This window comes from Sebastes fasciatus, chromosome 12 (assembly GCF_043250625.1).
Source record: "Sebastes fasciatus isolate fSebFas1 chromosome 12, fSebFas1.pri, whole genome shotgun sequence".
NCBI lineage: Eukaryota > Metazoa > Chordata > Actinopteri > Perciformes > Sebastidae > Sebastes > Sebastes fasciatus.
In genome coordinates, this window is record NC_133806.1 from 36,058,704 (window position 1) to 36,075,063 (window position 16,360).

Below are 16,360 nucleotides of genomic sequence, written 5' to 3' on the forward strand. Positions count from 1 at the left end.
GACATTTTCAGATCTTTTTTTCGGACAGTTTTTTCAGACTTCTTTTGTCCGACATTTTTCAGATATTTTTTCCAGACTTTTTTTGTCCGACAATTTTCAGATCTTTTTTTTCAGACATTTTCAGATTTTTTTTTTGGACAGTTTTTTCAGACTTCTTTTGTCCGACATTTTTCAGATATTTTTTCCAGACTTTTTTTGTCCGACAATTTTCAGATCTTTTTTTTCAGACATTTTCAGATCTTTTTTTTCGGACAGTTTTTTCAGACTTCTTTTGTCCGACATATTTCAGATATTTTTTCCAGACTTTTTTTGTCCGACAATTTTCAGATATTTTTTTTCAGACTTCTTTTGTCCGACATTTTTCAGACTTCTTTTGTCCGACATTTTCAGATCTTTTTTTCGGACAGTTTTTTCAGACTTCTTTTGTCCGACATTTTTCAGATATTTTTTCCAGACTTTTTTTGTCCGACAATTTTCAGATCTTTTTTTTCAGACATTTTCAGATCTTTTTTTTCGGACAGTTTTTTCAGACTTCTTTTGTCCGACATATTTCAGATATTTTTTCCAGACTTTTTTTGTCCGACAATTTTCAGATATTTTTTTTCAGACTTCTTTTGTCCGACATTTTTCAGACTTCTTTTGTCCGACATTTTCAGATCTTTTTTTTCAGACTTCTTTTGTCCGACATCTTTCAGACTTTTTTTGTCCGACATTTTTCAGATATTTTTTTTCAGACATTTTCAGATATTTTTTTTCGGACAGTTTTTTCAGACTTCTTTTGTCCGACATTTTTCAGACTTCTTTTGTCCGACATTTTTTCGGGCTTTTTTTCCAGACTTTTTTTCAGATATAATTATAATAATAATTAATATTCGAATAAGCGCAATTTGCCGTGAGCTGGAATGAGATGGAAACATGAAACTTGGCATAGGAACTGGAATGATGTGCAGCTGCTTCTCAAGAACTATGACCCCAATCGGCCACATGATGGCGCTGTAATTAACGCCCAAACACGCGATTTTGAAAAGGCCACGCCCCTCACACCGTAAGTCTGATTGACTTGAAACTCGACACACATGTCTAGCTCCGTGTGATCTACAAAAAAGCTGCTCAGACCACTAACGTCCGCCTAACTAGATTTTCCGCCATATTGGATTTTTTGAAAAACAGATTTTTGACATCTCCTCCTAAACCGTAGGTCCGAATGTTACCAAATTTTCTGTGGATCATTATTGGGCTAATGTCATCTAAAGTTGCAGAAAGCGTGTTGATACCTCATTGCGTTATGAATCTGTTGACCAACAAACTTTTCAATTGGAGGGGCTTAGCAGGAAATTGGCCATAATTCATTGACCATTAGTCAAATCATCATAAATCTTGGTAGATATCTTCAGTACATGTTTGGGAAGAGGCGTACCAAAGCGTTTTCTGCTTGACACATAGGGGGCGCCACAAATATCAGAAACTTGTATCGCAAGATCCGGTGGACAGAATTTTATCAAATTTGGTGCACATACTCTGGGGGCAAGTATTAACCAAGATCTATAGTGTCATATTGATCGGTGCATGTGGGCGTGGCCTATTTAGCATTTTATGCTAAATTATGCCTTTGCTCAATTTGCTGTGAGCTGGAATGAGCTAGAGACATGAGACTTGGTACCATAACTGTACATGATGTCATAATGTTTCACATAAAATATGAAAACAATTGGCCACATGGTGGCGCTATAACAATTTTCAAGGCCAGCCCCCTCACACCATAAGTCCTATCAATTTGAAATTTGACAGACATGTGCTGCTGAATGTGATCTACAAAAAAAGTCTCTTGGACCACGAAACTCCACCAACTAAATTTTCCGCCATGTTGAATTTTTTGAAAAACACATTTTTGACATCTTCTCCTAAACCGTAGGTATGATTGCTGGCATATTTTCTGCGAATCATTATTGGACCAGGCTCATCAAAGGTTGCATAAAGCTTGTTGATATGTTATTGTGTTGTGAAGATATTGACCAATTCATTTTTAAGGGGCGGGCTCAGCACGTCAATAGACCTAACTTCACAAGCCTTTGGCCCATCATCTCCAAAATTGCAGCATATGTTCGCAAGAGTAGTTGAAACATCCGCTGAAAGTTTCATTCAAATCGACCACTAGGGGGGCGCTTTGAGCGATAAAGGCTATAACCCGCGAAATGCCGCTTGCGGCTTTAATTAATTTTAAATGGATGTGGAAATATGTTTTATATATTTCATGTTTATTCTTTTACAATTTAATTGTAACCTGTGTTGAAATGTACCACTATACGATCACAATGTACAACTTTAGTTTTCGTCACTAAGCCAAAGAATGCATTTCTCCTCAAGAAACACTGAAAAGTGGATTCATATGAAAAATGTGAAATTTCTTCACAGAAAAACATTTCTTGCATTGGAAACACACAAAAAAAGGATAAATATGAAAGGGAACACAGTTTTCCAAAATCTAATATGATAGTTTTGGACTCCAGGCATCAAACTGTCAGTCTGAGCTGAATTCCATGTAAAACGCTAGTTTTCATCACTAAACTCGCTTAATATGTCTTTCTCACCCAAAACCACTCAGGAACGCATTTCTCCTCAAGAAACACTGAAATGTGCATTTATATGAAGAATATGTGATTTATTTACAGAAAAACATCTGTTATACTGGAAACATACAAAAAAGAGACAGAATATGAAAAGAATCATTGTTTTCTCAAACTTTACATTAGAATTCGCTTCCCAGTATCAAATCTTCATTCTGAGCTCAATTCTATGCAAAACTCTTGTTTTCATCACTAAACTCGCTTAATATGTCTTTCTCATCCAAAACCACTCAGGAACGCATTTCTCCTCAAGAAACACTGAAACGTGCATTTATATGAAGAATATGTGATTTATTTACAGAAAAACATCTGTTATACTGGAAACATACAAAAAAGAGACAGAATATGAAAAGAAACATTGTTTTCTCAAATTTTACATTAGAATTCGCTTCCAAGTATCAAATCTTCATTCTGAGCTCAATTCTATGCAAAACTCTTGTTTTCATCACTAAACTCAGTTAATATCTCTTTCTTTAAAAAAAAACACAAAGAAAAGCATTTCTCCTCAAGAAACACTGAAAAGTGCATTTATATGAAAATGATGTGATTTCTTCAGAAAAGAAATCTCTTTTATTGGAAACATACAAAACAGGATGAAAATGAAAGGGGATATATTTTTACAATTCTTTTACATAATAGTTGGCCTTTCTGCATCAAACCTTCACACTGACCTCAATTCCATGTAAAACTTCCACTTTCAAACCTTCCACTGCCCGTACTTTGTGGAGGCAATGAGTCTGAATCATTGGCCAAAACAAAAGTCAATAGAAGTTTTTTCCAGACTTCTGTTGTCCGACATTATTCAGATTTTTTTTCCAGACTTTTTTTGTCCGACATTTTTCAGATCTTTTTTTCAGATCTTTTTTTTCAGACATTTTCAGATCTTTTTTTTTGGACAGTTTTTTCAGACTTCTTTTGTCCGACATTTGTCAGACTTTTTTTCGGGCTTTTTTTCCAGACTTTTTTTCAGATCTTTTTTTTCGGACAGTTTTTAGATCTTTTTTTTCAGACTTTTTTTGTCCGACAATTTTCAGATCTTTTTTTTCAGACTTTTTTTGTTCGACAATTTTTAGATCTTTTTTTTCAGACTTTTTTTGTCCGACATTTTTCAGATCTTTTTTTTTAAACTTTTTTTGTCCAACATTTTTCAGATCTTTTTTTCATATCTTTTTTATCAGACATTTTCAGATCTTTTTTTCGGACAGTTTTTTCAGACTTCTTTTGTCCGACATTTTTCAGATATTTTTTCCAGACTTTTTTTGTCCGACAATTTTCAGATCTTTTTTTTCAGACATTTTCAGATCTTTTTTTTCGGACAGTTTTTTCAGACTTCTTTTGTCCGACATATTTCAGATATTTTTTCCAGACTTTTTTTGTCCGACAATTTTCAGATATTTTTTTTCAGACTTCTTTTGTCCGACATTTTTCAGACTTCTTTTGTCCGACATTTTCAGATCTTTTTTTTCAGACTTTTTTTGTCCGACAATTTTCAGATCTTTTTTTTCAGACTTCTTTTGTCCGACATCTTTCAGACTTTTTTTGTCCGACATTTTTCAGATATTTTTTTTCAGACATTTTCAGATATTTTTTTTCGGACAGTTTTTTCAGACTTCTTTTGTCCGACATTTTTCAGACTTCTTTTGTCCGACATTTTTTCGGGCTTTTTTTCCAGACTTTTTTTCAGATATAATTATAATAATAATTAATATTCGAATAAGCGCAATTTGCCGTGAGCTGGAATGAGATGGAAACATGAAACTTGGCATAGGAACTGGAATGATGTGCAGCTGCTTCTCAAGAACTATGACCCCAATCGGCCACATGATGGCGCTGTAATTAACGCCCAAACACGCGATTTTGAAAAGGCCACGCCCCTCACACCGTAAGTCTGATTGACTTGAAACTCGACACACATGTCTAGCTCCGTGTGATCTACAAAAAAGCTGCTCAGACCACTAACGTCCGCCTAACTAGATTTTCCGCCATATTGGATTTTTTGAAAAACAGATTTTTGACATCTCCTCCTAAACCGTAGGTCCGAATGTTACCAAATTTTCTGTGGATCATTATTGGGCTAATGTCATCTAAAGTTGCATAAAGCGTGTTGATACCTCATTGCGTTATGAATCTGTTGACCAACAAACTTTTCAATTGGAGGGGCTTAGCAGGAAATTGGCCATAATTCATTGACCATTAGTCAAATCATCATAAATCTTGGTAGATATCTTCAGTACATGTTTGGGAAGAGGCGTACCAAAGCGTTTTCTGCTTGACACATAGGGGGCGCCACAAATATCAGAAACTTGTATCGCAAGATCCGGTGGACAGAATTTTATCAAATTTGGTGCACATACTCTGGGGGCAAGTATTAACCAAGATCTATAGTGTCATATTGATCGGTGCATGTGGGCGTGGCCTATTTAGCATTTTATGCTAAATTATGCCTTTGCTCAATTTGCTGTGAGCTGGAATGAGCTAGAGACATGAGACTTGGTACCATAACTGTACATGATGTCATAATGCTTCACATAAAATATGAAAAGAATTGGCCACATGGTGGCGCTATAACAATTTTCAAGGCCAGCCCCCTCACACCATAAGTCCTATCAATTTGAAATTTGACAGACATGTGCTGCTGAATGTGATCTACAAAAAAGTCTCTTGGACCACGAAACTCCACCAACTAAATTTTCCGCCATGTTGAATTTTTTGAAAAACACATTTTTGACATCTTCTCCTAAACCGTAGGTATGATTGCTGGCATATTTTCTGCGAATCATTATTGGACCAGGCTCATCAAAGGTTGCATAAAGCTTGTTGATATGTTATTGTGTTGTGAAGATATTGACCAATTCATTTTTAAGGGGCGGGCTCAGCACGTCAATAGACCTAACTTCACAAGCCTTTGGCCCATCATCTCCAAAATTGCAGCATATGTTCGCAAGAGTAGTTGAAACATCCGCTGAAAGTTTCATTCAAATCGACCACTAGGGGGGCGCTTTGAGCGATAAAGGCTATAACCCGCGAAATGCCGCTTGCGGCTTTAATTAATTTTAAATGGATGTGGAAATATGTTTTATATATTTCATGTTTATTCTTTTACAATTTAATTGTAACCTGTGTTGAAATGTACCACTATACGATCACAATGTACAACTTTAGTTTTCGTCACTAAGCCAAAGAATGCATTTCTCCTCAAGAAACACTGAAAAGTGGATTCATATGAAAAATGTGAAATTTCTTCACAGAAAAACATTTCTTGCATTGGAAACACACAAAAAAAGGATAAATATGAAAGGGAACACAGTTTTCCAAAATCTAATATGATAGTTTTGGACTCCAGGCATCAAACTGTCAGTCTGAGCTGAATTCCATGTAAAACGCTAGTTTTCATCACTAAACTCGCTTAATATGTCTTTCTCACCCAAAACCACTCAGGAACGCATTTCTCCTCAAGAAACACTGAAATGTGCATTTATATGAAGAATATGTGATTTATTTACAGAAAAACATCTGTTATACTGGAAACATACAAAAAAGAGACAGAATATGAAAAGAATCATTGTTTTCTCAAACTTTACATTAGAATTCGCTTCCCAGTATCAAATCTTCATTCTGAGCTCAATTCTATGCAAAACTCTTGTTTTCATCACTAAACTCGCTTAATATGTCTTTCTCATCCAAAACCACTCAGGAACGCATTTCTCCTCAAGAAACACTGAAACGTGCATTTATATGAAGAATATGTGATTTATTTACAGAAAAACATCTGTTATACTGGAAACATACAAAAAAGAGACAGAATATGAAAAGAAACATTGTTTTCTCAAATTTTACATTAGAATTCGCTTCCAAGTATCAAATCTTCATTCTGAGCTCAATTCTATGCAAAACTCTTGTTTTCATCACTAAACTCAGTTAATATCTCTTTCTTTAAAAAAAACCACAAAGAAAAGCATTTCTCCTCAAGAAACACTGAAAAGTGCATTTATATGAAAATGATGTGATTTCTTCAGAAAAGAAATCTCTTTTATTGGAAACATACAAAACAGGATGAAAATGAAAGGGGATATATTTTTACAATTCTTTTACATAATAGTTGGCCTTTCTGCATCAAACCTTCACACTGACCTCAATTCCATGTAAAACTTCCACTTTCAAACCTTCCACTGCCCGTACTTTGTGGAGGCAATGAGTCTGAATCATTGGCCAAAACAAAAGTCAATAGAAGTTTTTTCCAGACTTCTATTGTCCGACATTATTCAGATTTTTTTTCCAGACTTTTTTTGTCCGACATTTTTCAGATCTTTTTTTCAGATCTTTTTTTTCAGACATTTTCAGATCTTTTTTTTTGGACAGTTTTTTCAGACTTCTTTTGTCCGACATTTGTCAGACTTTTTTTCGGGCTTTTTTTCCAGACTTTTTTTCAGATCTTTTTTTTCGGACAGTTTTTAGATCTTTTTTTTCAAACTTTTTTTGTCCGACAATTTTCAGATCTTTTTTTTCAGACTTTTTTTGTTCGACAATTTTTAGATCTTTTTTTTCAGACTTTTTTTGTCCGACATTTTTCAGATCTTTTTTTTTAAACTTTTTTTGTCCAACATTTTTCAGATCTTTTTTTCAGATCTTTTTTATCAGACATTTTCAGATCTTTTTTTTGGACAGTTTTTTCAGACTTCTTTTGTCCGACATTTTTCAGATATTTTTTCCAGACTTTTTTTGTCCGACAATTTTCAGATCTTTTTTTTCAGACATTTTCAGATCTTTTTTTTCGGACAGTTTTTTCAGACTTCTTTTGTCCGACATATTTCAGATATTTTTTCCAGACTTTTTTTGTCCGACAATTTTCAGATATTTTTTTTCAGACATTTTCAGATCTTTTTTTTCGGACAGTTTTTTCAGACTTCTTTTGTCCGACATATTTCAGATATTTTTTCCAGACTTTTTTTGTCCGACAATTTTCAGATTTTTTTTTCAGACTTCTTTTGTCCGACATTTTTCAGACTTCTTTTGTCCGACATTTTCAGATCTTTTTTTTCAGACTTTTTTTGTCCGACAATTTTCAGATCTTTTTTTTCAGACTTCTTTTGTCCGACATCTTTCAGACTTTTTTTGTCCGACATTTTTCAGATATTTTTTTTCAGACATTTTCAGATATTTTTTTTCGGACAGTTTTTTCAGACTTCTTTTGTCCGACATTTTTCAGACTTCTTTTGTCCAACATTTTTTCGGGCTTTTTTTCCAGACTTTTTTTCAGATATAATTATAATAATAATTAATATTCGAATAAGCGCAATTTGCCGTGAGCTGGAATGAGATGGAAACATGAAACTTGGCATAGGAACTGGAATGATGTGCAGCTGCTTCTCAAGAACTATGACCCCAATCGGCCACATGATGGCGCTGTAATTAACGCCCAAACACGCGATTTTGAAAAGGCCACGCCCCTCACACCGTAAGTCTGATTGACTTGAAACTCGACACACATGTCTAGCTCCGTGTGATCTACAAAAAAGCTGCTCAGACCACTAACGTCCGCCTAACTAGATTTTCCGCCATATTGGATTTTTTGAAAAACAGATTTTTGACATCTCCTCCTAAACCGTAGGTCCGAATGTTACCAAATTTTCTGTGGATCATTATTGGGCTAATGTCATCTAAAGTTGCATAAAGCGTGTTGATACCTCATTGCGTTATGAATCTGTTGACCAACAAACTTTTCAATTGGAGGGGCTTAGCAGGAAATTGGCCATAATTCATTGACCATTAGTCAAATCATCATAAATCTTGGTAGATATCTTCAGTACATGTTTGGGAAGAGGCGTACCAAAGCGTTTTCTGCTTGACACATAGGGGGCGCCACAAATATCAGAAACTTGTATCGCAAGATCCGGTGGACAGAATTTTATCAAATTTGGTGCACATACTCTGGGGGCAAGTATTAACCAAGATCTATAGTGTCATATTGATCGGTGCATGTGGGCGTGGCCTATTTAGCATTTTATGCTAAATTATGCCTTTGCTCAATTTGCTGTGAGCTGGAATGAGCTAGAGACATGAGACTTGGTACCATAACTGTACATGATGTCATAATGTTTCACATAAAATATGAAAACAATTGGCCACATGGTGGCGCTATAACAATTTTCAAGGCCAGCCCCCTCACACCATAAGTCCTATCAATTTGAAATTTGACAGACATGTGATCTACAAAAAAAGTCTCTTGGACCACGAAACTCCACCAACTAAATTTTCCGCCATGTTGAATTTTTTGAAAAACACATTTTTGACATCTTCTCCTAAACCGTAGGTATGATTGCTGGCATATTTTCTGCGAATCATTATTGGACCAGGCTCATCAAAGGTTGCATAAAGCTTGTTGATATGTTATTGTGTTGTGAAGATATTGACCAATTCATTTTTAAGGGGCGGGCTCAGCACGTCAATAGACCTAACTTCACAAGCCTTTGGCCCATCATCTCCAAAATTGCAGCATATGTTCGCAAGAGTAGTTGAAACATCCGCTGAAAGTTTCATTCAAATCGACCACTAGGGGGGCGCTTTGAGCGATAAAGGCTATAACCCGCGAAATGCCGCTTGCGGCTTTAATTAATTTTAAATGGATGTGGAAATATGTTTTATATATTTCATGTTTATTCTTTTACAATTTAATTGTAACCTGTGTTGAAATGTACCACTATACGATCACAATGTACAACTTTAGTTTTCGTCACTAAGCCAAAGAATGCATTTCTCCTCAAGAAACACTGAAAAGTGGATTCATATGAAAAATGTGAAATTTCTTCACAGAAAAACATTTCTTGCATTGGAAACACACAAAAAAAGGATAAATATGAAAGGGAACACAGTTTTCCAAAATCTAATATGATAGTTTTGGACTCCAGGCATCAAACTGTCAGTCTGAGCTGAATTCCATGTAAAACGCTAGTTTTCATCACTAAACTCGCTTAATATGTCTTTCTCACCCAAAACCACTCAGGAACGCATTTCTCCTCAAGAAACACTGAAATGTGCATTTATATGAAGAATATGTGATTTATTTACAGAAAAACATCTGTTATACTGGAAACATACAAAAAAGAGACAGAATATGAAAAGAATCATTGTTTTCTCAAACTTTACATTAGAATTCGCTTCCCAGTATCAAATCTTCATTCTGAGCTCAATTCTATGCAAAACTCTTGTTTTCATCACTAAACTCGCTTAATATGTCTTTCTCATCCAAAACCACTCAGGAACGCATTTCTCCTCAAGAAACACTGAAACGTGCATTTATATGAAGAATATGTGATTTATTTACAGAAAAACATCTGTTATACTGGAAACATACAAAAAAGAGACAGAATATGAAAAGAAACATTGTTTTCTCAAATTTTACATTAGAATTCGCTTCCAAGTATCAAATCTTCATTCTGAGCTCAATTCTATGCAAAACTCTTGTTTTCATCACTAAACTCAGTTAATATCTCTTTCTTTAAAAAAAAACACAAAGAAAAGCATTTCTCCTCAAGAAACACTGAAAAGTGCATTTATATGAAAATGATGTGATTTCTTCAGAAAAGAAATCTCTTTTATTGGAAACATACAAAACAGGATGAAAATGAAAGGGGATATATTTTTACAATTCTTTTACATAATAGTTGGCCTTTCTGCATCAAACCTTCACACTGACCTCAATTCCATGTAAAACTTCCACTTTCAAACCTTCCACTGCCCGTACTTTGTGGAGGCAATGAGTCTGAATCATTGGCCAAAACAAAAGTCAATAGAAGTTTTTTCCAGACTTCTATTGTCCGACATTATTCAGATTTTTTTTCCAGACTTTTTTTGTCCGACATTTTTCAGATCTTTTTTTCAGATCTTTTTTTTCAGACATTTTCAGATCTTTTTTTTTGGACAGTTTTTTCAGACTTCTTTTGTCCGACATTTGTCAGACTTTTTTTCGGGCTTTTTTTCCAGACTTTTTTTCAGATCTTTTTTTTCGGACAGTTTTTAGATCTTTTTTTTCAGACTTTTTTTGTCCGACAATTTTCAGATCTTTTTTTTCAGACTTTTTTTGTTCGACAATTTTTAGATCTTTTTTTTCAGACTTTTTTTGTCCGACATTTTTCAGATCTTTTTTTTTAAACTTTTTTTGTCCAACATTTTTCAGATCTTTTTTTCATATCTTTTTTATCAGACATTTTCAGATCTTTTTTTCGGACAGTTTTTTCAGACTTCTTTTGTCCGACATTTTTCAGATATTTTTTCCAGACTTTTTTTGTCCGACAATTTTCAGATCTTTTTTTTCAGACATTTTCAGATTTTTTTTTTGGACAGTTTTTTCAGACTTCTTTTGTCCGACATTTTTCAGATATTTTTTCCAGACTTTTTTTGTCCGACAATTTTCAGATCTTTTTTTTCAGACATTTTCAGATCTTTTTTTTCGGACAGTTTTTTCAGACTTCTTTTGTCCGACATATTTCAGATATTTTTTCCAGACTTTTTTTGTCCGACAATTTTCAGATATTTTTTTTCAGACTTCTTTTGTCCGACATTTTTCAGACTTCTTTTGTCCGACATTTTCAGATCTTTTTTTTCAGACTTCTTTTGTCCGACATCTTTCAGACTTTTTTTGTCCGACATTTTTCAGATATTTTTTTTCAGACATTTTCAGATATTTTTTTTCGGACAGTTTTTTCAGACTTCTTTTGTCCGACATTTTTCAGACTTCTTTTGTCCGACATTTTTTCGGGCTTTTTTTCCAGACTTTTTTTCAGATATAATTATAATAATAATTAATATTCGAATAAGCGCAATTTGCCGTGAGCTGGAATGAGATGGAAACATGAAACTTGGCATAGGAACTGGAATGATGTGCAGCTGCTTCTCAAGAACTATGACCCCAATCGGCCACATGATGGCGCTGTAATTAACGCCCAAACACGCGATTTTGAAAAGGCCACGCCCCTCACACCGTAAGTCTGATTGACTTGAAACTCGACACACATGTCTAGCTCCGTGTGATCTACAAAAAAGCTGCTCAGACCACTAACGTCCGCCTAACTAGATTTTCCGCCATATTGGATTTTTTGAAAAACAGATTTTTGACATCTCCTCCTAAACCGTAGGTCCGAATGTTACCAAATTTTCTGTGGATCATTATTGGGCTAATGTCATCTAAAGTTGCATAAAGCGTGTTGATACCTCATTGCGTTATGAATCTGTTGACCAACAAACTTTTCAATTGGAGGGGCTTAGCAGGAAATTGGCCATAATTCATTGACCATTAGTCAAATCATCATAAATCTTGGTAGATATCTTCAGTACATGTTTGGGAAGAGGCGTACCAAAGCGTTTTCTGCTTGACACATAGGGGGCGCCACAAATATCAGAAACTTGTATCGCAAGATCCGGTGGACAGAATTTTATCAAATTTGGTGCACATACTCTGGGGGCAAGTATTAACCAAGATCTATAGTGTCATATTGATCGGTGCATGTGGGCGTGGCCTATTTAGCATTTTATGCTAAATTATGCCTTTGCTCAATTTGCTGTGAGCTGGAATGAGCTAGAGACATGAGACTTGGTACCATAACTGTACATGATGTCATAATGCTTCACATAAAATATGAAAACAATTGGCCACATGGTGGCGCTATAACAATTTTCAAGGCCAGCCCCCTCACACCATAAGTCCTATCAATTTGAAATTTGACAGACATGTGCTGCTGAATGTGATCTACAAAAAAGTCTCTTGGACCACGAAACTCCACCAACTAAATTTTCCGCCATGTTGAATTTTTTGAAAAACACATTTTTGACATCTTCTCCTAAACCGTAGGTATGATTGCTGGCATATTTTCTGCGAATCATTATTGGACCAGGCTCATCAAAGGTTGCATAAAGCTTGTTGATATGTTATTGTGTTGTGAAGATATTGACCAATTCATTTTTAAGGGGCGGGCTCAGCACGTCAATAGACCTAACTTCACAAGCCTTTGGCCCATCATCTCCAAAATTGCAGCATATGTTCGCAAGAGTAGTTGAAACATCCGCTGAAAGTTTCATTCAAATCGACCACTAGGGGGGCGCTTTGAGCGATAAAGGCTATAACCCGCGAAATGCCGCTTGCGGCTTTAATTAATTTTAAATGGATGTGGAAATATGTTTTATATATTTCATGTTTATTCTTTTACAATTTAATTGTAACCTGTGTTGAAATGTACCACTATACGAGCACAATGTACAACTTTAGTTTTCGTCACTAAGCCAAAGAATGCATTTCTCCTCAAGAAACACTGAAAAGTGGATTCATATGAAAAATGTGAAATTTCTTCACATAAAAACATTTCTTGTATTGGAAACACACAAAAAAAGGATAAATATGAAAGGGAACACAGTTTTCCAAAATCTAATATGATAGTTTTGGACTCCAGGCATCAAACTGTCAGTCTGAGCTGAATTCCATGTAAAACGCTAGTTTTCATCACTAAACTCGCTTAATATGTCTTTCTCACCCAAAACCACTCAGGAACGCATTTCTCCTCAAGAAACACTGAAATGTGCATTTATATGAAGAATATGTGATTTATTTACAGAAACACATCTGTTATACTGGAAATATACAAAAAAGAGACAGAATATGAAAAGAATCATTGTTTTCTCAAACTTTACATTAGAATTCGCTTCCCAGTATCAAATCTTCATTCTGAGCTCAATTCTATGCAAAACTTTTGTTTTCATCACTAAACTCGCTTAATATGTCTTTCTCATCCAAAACCACTCAGGAACGCATTTCTCCTCAAGAAACACTGAAACGTGCATTTATATGAAGAATATGTGATTTATTTACAGAAAAACATCTGTTATACTGGAAACATACAAAAAAGAGACAGAATATGAAAAGAATCATTGTTTTCTCAAACTTTACATTAGAATTCGCTTCCCAGTATCAAATCTTCATTCTGAGCTCAATTCTATGCAAAACTCTTGTTTTCATCACGAAACTCGCTTAATATGTCTTTCTCATCCAAAACCACTCAGGATCGCATTTCTCCTCAAGAAACACTGAAACGTGCATTTATATGAAGAATATGTGATTTATTTACAGAAACACATCTGTTATACTGGAAACATACAAAAAAGAGACAGAATATGAAAAGAAACATTGTTTTCTCAAATTTTACATTAGAATTCGCTTCCAAGTATCAAATCTTCATTCTGAGCTCAATTCTATGCAAAACTCTTGTTTTCATCACTAAACTCAGTTAATATCTCTTTCTTTAAAAAAAACCACACAGAAAAGCATTTCTCCTCAAGAAACACTGAAAAGTGCATTTATATGAAAATGATGTGATTTCTTCAGAAAAGAAATCTCTTTTATTGGAAACATACAAAACAGGATGAAAATGAAAGGGGATATATTTTTACAATTTTTTTACATAATAGTTGGCCTTTCTGCATCAAACCTTCACACTGACCTCAATTCCATGTAAAACTTCCACTTTCAAACCTTCCACTGCCCGTACTTTGTGGAGGCAATGAGTCTGAATCATTGGCCAAAACAAAAGTCAATAGAAGTTTTTTCCAGACTTCTATTGTCCGACATTATTCAGATTTTTTTTCCAGACTTTTTTTGTCCGACATTTTTCAGATCTTTTTTTCAGATCTTTTTTTTCAGACATTTTCAGATCTTTTTTTTTGGACAGTTTTTTCAGACTTCTTTTGTCCGCCATTTGTCAGACTTTTTTTCGGGCTTTTTTTCAGATCTTTTTTTTCGGACAGTTTTTAGATCTTTTTTTTCAGACTTTTTTTGTCCGACAATTTTTAGATCTTTTTTTTCAGACTTTTTTTGTCCGACAATTTTCAGATCTTTTTTTTCAGACTTTTTTTGTTCGACAATTTTTAGATCTTTTTTTTCAGACTTTTTTTGTCCGACATTTTTCAGATCTTTTTTTTTAAACTTTTTTTGTCCGACATTTTTCAGATCTTTTTTTTTAAACTTTTTTTGTCCAACATTTTTCAGATCTTTTTTTCAGATCTTTTTTATCAGACATTTTCAGATCTTTTTTTCGGACAGTTTTTTCAGACTTCTTTTGTCCGACAATTTTCAGATATTTTTTTTCGGACAGTTTTTTCAGACTTCTTTTGTCCGACATATTTCAAATATTTTTTCCAGACTTTTTTTGTCCGACAATTTTCAGATATTTTTTTTCAGACTTCTTTTGTCCGACATTTTTCAGACTTCTTTTGTCCGACATTTTCAGATCTTTTTTTTCAGACTTTTTTTGTCCGACAATTTTCAGATCTTTTTTTTCAGACTTCTTTTGTCCGACATCTTTCAGACTTTTTTTGTCCGACATTTTTCAGATATTTTTTTCATATATTTTTTTTCAGACATTTTCAGATCTTTTTTTTCGGACAGTTTTTTCAGACTTTTTGTTCAGACATTTTCAGATATTTTTTTTCAGACATTTTTTTCAGAGTTCTTTTGTCCGACAATTTTCAGATATTTTTTTTCAGACTTCTTTTGTCCGACATTTTCAGATATTTTTTTTCAGACTTTTTTTGTCCGACAACTTTCAGATATTTTTTTTCAGACTTCTTTTGTCCGACATCTTTCAGACTTTTTTTGTCCGACAATTTTCAGATATTTTTTTTCAGACTTCTTTTGTCCGACATCTTTCAGACTTTTTTTGTCCGACATTTTTCAGATATTTTTTTCAGATATTTTTTTTCAGACATTTTCAGATATTTTTTTTCGGACAGTTTTTTCAGACTTCTTTTGTCCGACATTTTCAAGACTTCTTTTGTCCGACATTTTTCAGACTTTTTTTCGGGCTTTTTTTCCAGACTTTTTTTCAGATATAATTATAATAATAATTAATATTCGAATAAGCGCAATTTGCCGTGAGCTGGAATGAGATGGAAACATGAAACTTGGCATAGGAACTGGAATGATGTGCAGCTGCTTCTCAAGAACTATGACCCCAATCGGCCACATGATGGCGCTGTAATTAACGCCCAAACACGCGATTTTGAAAAGGCCACGCCCCTCACACCGTAAGTCTGATTGACTTGAAACTCGACACACATGTCTAGCTCCGTGTGATCTACAAAAAAGCTGCTCAGACCACTAACGTCCGCCTAACTAGATTTTCCGCCATATTGGATTTTTTGAAAAACAGATTTTTGACATCTCCTCCTAAACCGTAGGTCCGAATGTTACCAAATTTTCTGTGGATCATTATTGGGCTAATGTCATCTAAAGTTGCATAAAGCGTGTTGATACCTCATTGCGTTATGAATCTGTTGACCAACAAACTTTTCAATTGGAGGGGCTTAGCAGGAAATTGGCCATAATTCATTGACCATTAGTCAAATCATCATAAATCTTGGTAGATATCTTCAGTACATGTTTGGGAAGAGGCGTACCAAAGCGTTTTCTGCTTGACACATAGGGGGCGCCACAAATATCAGAAACTTGTATCGCAAGATCCGGTGGACAGAATTTTATCAAATTTGGTGCACATACTCTGGGGGCAAGTATTAACCAAGATCTATAGTGTCATATTGATCGGTGCATGTGGGCGTGGCCTATTTAGCATTTTATGCTAAATTATGCCTTTGCTCAATTTGCTGTGAGCTGGAATGAGCTAGAGACATGAGACTTGGTACCATAACTGTACATGATGTCATAATGCTTCACATAAAATATGAAAACAATTGGCCAC